This window comes from Piliocolobus tephrosceles, chromosome 11, assembly GCF_002776525.5.
Source record: "Piliocolobus tephrosceles isolate RC106 chromosome 11, ASM277652v3, whole genome shotgun sequence".
Classification (NCBI taxonomy): Eukaryota; Metazoa; Chordata; class Mammalia; order Primates; family Cercopithecidae; genus Piliocolobus; species Piliocolobus tephrosceles.
The window spans coordinates 3732679-3738784 of NC_045444.1; the positions used below are offsets into that span (position 1 = coordinate 3732679).

Genomic DNA, 6106 nt, shown 5'->3' on the forward strand with positions numbered 1-6106 from the left:
GACCACAGGCGCCCGCCACCTCGCCCAGCTAGTTTTTTGTATTTTTTAGTAGAGATGGGGTTTCACCGTGTTAGCCAGGATGGTCTCGATCTCCTGATCTTGTGATCCGCCTGTCTCGGCCTCCCAAAGTGCTGGGATTACAGGCTTGAGCCACCGCGCCCGGCTAGGTTTGATTTTTTTTGTGGCAAAACTATTTCTTTTTTTTCCACCAGTTGTCAAATGATCCTTTATTGAAATATTTTCCTTTGTGCTTCTTAACCAGCTGGGCATTCCACAGCACCACTGTTGATGTCATCTATGATGTCATGAGGGTGGTGGCCATCAACATTATAGCCCAAAGAGTGGGCAGTCCCCAGGAGCTCTTTAATTTTTCCAGAGAGTTCTCTGTCTGAAGATCGGTGCCACATCTGTTGAGCAATGTTGACGATCTCATCAAAAGTGATATTCCCACTGTGTTTAATGTTTTTCTGTTTCTTTCTGTCTCTTGCTGGTTCCTTGAGGGCTTTGATGATCAGGGCAGAGGCAGAAGGCACCACCTCAATCTGGGCCTGTCTGTTCTGAATGGTCAGTTTCACTGTAATCCTCAGGCCCTTCTAGTCACCTGTTGCCTTGGCAATGTCATCACCACCCTTTTTTGGAGACAGACCCAGGGGGCCGATCTTGGGGGCCAGTGCAGACGTGGCACCGACTTCACCCCCGGTGCACCTCAGATACACAACTTTGATCTCCCTGGGGCCGAACTTCGGCAGCATAGTGGAGGCGGCTGGTGTCGGATGAACCCAGGTTCAGGACAGCCGAAGAAAGTTGCACCTTGGCCTCCTCTGAGCTGAGAACTGAAAGCAGCAAAACTATTTATACATCGATTATCAGGCACATAATTTCCAATTGTACCTCTTTTCGTGAAGTTGGCGGTCATTGATGACCACTGCCTGGATTCATTATTACAATTGAAATAGTTCAATAGAAGGCATAGTAAGTGGGCATCAATCAGTCCTGACTGTAAGATCTTTTGGGAGGTGTCTTTTGATGATTATGAGTACTACATTCTATACTATTCTTAGAACCTTGGAGTCAGGACTGAGCATGGTGGCTCAAGCCTACGTGTAATCCCAGCACTTTGGGAGGCTGAGGCGGGCGGATCACCTGGGGTCAGAGTTTGAAACCAACGTTACCAATATGGTGAAACACTGTCTCTATTAAAAATACAAAAATTAGCCAGGCATGGTGGCTTGTGCCTGTAGTCCCAGCTACTCAGGAGGCTGAGAGGAGAATTGCGTGGACCCAGGAGGCGGAGGTATCGCGCCACTGCACTCCAGCCTGGGCAACAGAGGGAGACTCCATCTCAAACAGAAATAAATAAATAAATAAATAACCCTGGAGTCAGGAGATGGGATCTACTCCCAACTAGCTGAGCATCCTCTTTGGCACCTGTTTTCTCATCTGTAGAATGGGGGAATAAACTAATACGATGTCTAGGACTTTTGGCTATTCTAACATTCCCTGACTAAACAAGTAGAGGACTTAATCTTTACCAAAGATGATTTGGGTGAGTTAAAAAGGAACTGCTGACCTTGTGTTGTTACTCCCATTTCATACCAAAAATGTTTATTTCAAAGCCAACATTTGTCAGTCATGAAATCTAGTAAAGTATATAACAGAGTCCATTAAAAGTATTATGAGGCCAGGTGTGGTGCCTCACGTCTGTAACCCCAGCACTTTGGGAGGCCCAGGCAGGCAGACTGATTGAGTCCAGGAGTTCAGGACCAGCCTGACCCATATGGCAAGACCCCATCTCTGCAAAAAATACGAAAATTAGCCAGGCACAATGGTGCATGCCTGTAGTCCCAGCTACTTGGTGGAGCTGAGTTGGGAGGATCACTTGAGCCCAGGAGGTCAAGGCTGCAGTGAGCCATGAGCATGCCATTCCACTCTAGCCTGGATGACAGAGTGAGACCCTGTCTCAAAAAAATAAAAAATAAGTGAAAAGTATCATGAGAGCAGGAAGCCAAGGCCAAAAGCCTTGTTTTCTGGATTCTAGTTCTGGCTCTGCCTACTTTTTCAGCTAATCAACATGCCCTCTCAGGGTCCTGTCCATAGAGTAAAAGATTGCATGAGTAGCTCTAAAGGCCTGTAAGCTTTGTGATTTTATGCCTATTCTTGATTTTTCCCACAGTTTTGAGGATGCTATTTTTGTTAATATCTCTAGCCCTACTGGTTTTTGTCTGCATTGTGATTATGTCTTACTCAGCAACTAACTGGCAGAGGCCTGCCCCAGGTGTCAGTTCATATAGCAAATTCAGCTTGGGCATAAAAAACTTTCTGGAAGCAGATACACCAAAATATTAGCAATTTATTATTTCTAGGTGGGAAGATTATTGGTCATTTTAAAACTTACATTTGTATTCTTTATTTTATTCTACAAACATATATTTTTTGGCCAGGCGTGGTGGCTCACATCTGTAATCCCAGCACTTTGGGAGACCAAGGCAGGTGGATTAGCCAGGCATGGTGATGGGTACCTGTAATCCCAGCTACTCGGGAGGCTGAGGCAGGAGAATCACTTGAACCCAGGAGGCAGAGGTTGCAGTGAGCTGAGATTGCACCACTGCACTCCCACCTACAGAGTGAGACCCTTGGTCTCACACACACACGCGCGCACACACACACACTATATATATATACACACACATATGTATGTATATTTTTAAAAATTTTTTTTTCTCTTTTTAGTAGAGACAAGGTTTTGCTATGTTGCCCAGGCTGGTCTTGAACTCCTGGGATCAAGGGATCCTCTAACCTCAGCCTCCCAGAGTGCTGAGATTACAGACATGAGACACTATGGCTGGCACTTTTTTTTTTTTTGAGACAGAGTCTCACTCTTGTCACCCAGGTTGGAGTGCATTGGCGTGATCTTGGCTCACTGCAACCCCCACCTCTCAGGTTCAAGCATTTCTCCTGTCTCAGCTTCCCAAGTCGCTGGGGTTCCAGGCTTGCACTACCATGCCCAACTAAGGCATGTTTTTATATTTTGAAAGTTATTCTTAAAGGATTTGACAGCATATTTTTGATCGCATGCCCCAGCAAAGAGGAATCACTAAACTTTAGTTAGGTAGATTTCTTTCTCTTCCTATAATTCAGTTTGGCAGCATCTTCCATGCTCGGTTAACCTAAATACTTTAGTAATAAAGACTTACATATAACTAATTAGATAGTCAGCTTTACTTAATGTTCTTACTCATCTAGATTAGATGTTAAGTGAAAAAATATTTTATGCCTACAGAAATTAAGATTCAGGAAGGACAGTAGCACATACATGCTATCAACGTCTGTGTCATAACTCATGGAATCTGGATTTGCACTACTTGGGGAACAGGTAGTGTCTGCTAGAGAAGTGGTGTGACAGAAACATGGGCAAAGGCAGGGTGTGTCTTTTGTAAATGATGAAAGCAGAAGATTAAAATCTAGTTTGCTAAATCATGTTCATAACCACTCCCTGGAGAGCAATTACTCTGATTACTTAACTTACCTGTTAAGTACCGCCCACTGTAGGAGAAAATACAGGCGTTTGGTTCACTCTTATGGGTTTCCCCATGTGCAAAGGTGTTATGCTGCTGTATGCCCCTCTGTAAACACTGTAGTAGCAGTTCCTGGAGAATGGTAGAGTAAAGGGTGACCTCACAGCTATCAACTCACTGTGTGGTCCAGACGAGTAACGTAGCCTGGTCACAAGCTCCAAGGTTACTTATTTTTAATGGAGGGGATAGTTCTAGTTTCCAGTGTTAGCATGACTAGTAAAATTGATATTAGAAAACGCACTTCTCAGTAAGGAAGGCAGTTTGAAAGGGTTCTTGTGAGAAGCGTGACAAATACAGGCAGTTCTATGGACAGTGTTTATGTAAAACAAATGATTGAATAGCCATTTGAACATTAACTATTGCCCAGTGTGTTATAATCTGCACCTGCTCAGGCATTTTGAAGACTCTTCTTACACCTAGTAAGGACCAAGGGCAAATAGCAAAAGGTAAGTAACCTGACACAGAGTTTGGAGATTTCCTTTTGAATTGCCCTCATTGAGATTTCTCAAGCAACACTGGTCCATGCCAGTTTGCAAATGGGCTCTTGTGCCAGTGGCTCAACCAACCCATCCAAATGCAGAGAACCATTTGGAGGCATTCAAAACCAAATGAGGGGCAATTTTCTTTCAATTGTATGCTGTCTGTTAGCCTCTCTTTCACCAAAAATTAACCTGATAATGGGTATGCATACCTGAAAAAACACAATTTTTACACTCAAGGAAATTTCATAGGAAAAAATCAACTATTACTAAACTTTACAGTTACTACAGTGATGGAGATGTGTGCAGGGTGCTATAGGAACATAAAAGGAGCACCTAACAGGTGTGGGTGAGTCAAAGAGAGCTGGGGAGGAACAAAGGCAACATTCTTTTTTTTTTTTTTTTTTTTTATTTTTTATTATTATACTTTAAGTTCTAGGGTACATGTGCATAACGTGCAGGTTTGTTACATATGTATACTTGTGCCATGTTGGTGTGCTGCACCCATCAATTCGTCAGCACCCATCAATTCGTCATTTATATCAGGTATAACTCCCAATGCAATCCCCCCCCCCCCCCACAAAGGCAACATTCTTGAGCTAAACCAAGTAAACAAAACATTGCAACTCACAATTATGACCTATTTCAAACTCTTAGAACTACAATAATGATTTAGACTAGTTCTCATTTGGACAGGGTTTGTTTACTCTTATAGTTTTGAGCACCCCTTCAGCTTTCCATTTTAACAAGGGCATACGGAGCTTCACAGATAATATCTCCAAAAATGGGCATATTTTGACTTGTGGACCATCACATGCATACACATTTCAAGGTCACTTTCATACAGCAAAATGAGGAAACAGTTTATTAGCTAGATCAGAACATGCAAATGAGGCCAGGTGTGGTGGCTCATGCCTGTAATCCCAGCCCTTTGGGAGGCCAAGGTGGGCAGATCTCCTGCAGTCAGAAGTTCAAGACCAGCCGGGCCAACATGGTGAAACCCTGTCTCTACTAAAAATACAATTAGCTGGTGTGGTGGCGGTCGCCTGTAGTCCCAGCTACTCAGGAGGCTGAGGCAGGATAATCCTTAGTGATTTGTTTTTCTAAGACCGGCCGAGCGAGCACAAAAAGAACCAGCGAGTAGGCAAGTGTAGGAGCAAAACTGCAAATTTATTTTGATCACCTAGCTTCAGGGAAGTAGGTGCAGGGGGAGAGGTCTGTTGGCCTCCGGCAAAGAAGGCCGGCAGAGTCCCCCAGTGGGGCTCTCAGACGGAGTTCCTGCAGTCCCGACATCCCGAGGGGAGTGAGAGACTCAGGAAGGCCGCGTGGCGCGCTGGCCAAGAGCAGCTTTTCTAGGAGTGGGAGGGCAATAGGCAGGGCATGGGCATGTCCGGGGCATTCCGCAGGTGCGACCAGGTAAATCTTGGTCTCTTCAGATTGACGTCACGTGGCGCATGCCCGGTTGGTCTGCACCTTCCTGGGCGCAGGCTGCATTTTCGCCCGCGCAGGAAAAGTTGGTGAAGAAGAACCTGGAAGTGCACCATCTTGCCTCCGTTCGTCCAAACACTTAGGACAACAGATCCTGGTCAGTATTTGTTCACTTATATTAGGCATAAGATAATTCCAGCTATTTGTTTACAAATGTTGGCATACTGCCTGATTGTCGTGCATGGGAATCTTGGACTGCAACTACAGCAATTTCATGACTGTGTTTCTTCTATTTTTGTTTTTGCAACGTTAGTTATAGCAGTACTTGAAACGAAGGTGGAGTCTGTGACTCTGTCAGCCTGCAGTTTAAAAAGTTAGATGATGCATTAAGAAATCAACAAATTTTGCCAGGAAGGTGGTGTGTGCCTGTAGTCCTAACTACTTGGAAGACTGAGTCAGGAGGATTGCTTGAGCCTAGCAGTTTGAATCCAGTCTGGGCAACATAGTGAGACCCTTTGTCTTAAAAACAAAATCAACACATTTTAAAATTATTTCAAGATTTGTATTTGCTATCTTTCCTAGCTAGTATTATTTATTTAGAGTTTCCTATTGCAGGTCTTGTCT

At 44.2% G+C, this 6106-nt stretch overlaps 1 pseudogene; it reads right to left on the reverse strand.

Moving 5' to 3' along the window:
• Positions 1-254: 254 nt before the first annotated feature.
• On the reverse strand, positions 255-767 carry LOC111521683 (annotated as a pseudogene).
• Positions 768-6106: the final 5339 nt, after the last annotated feature.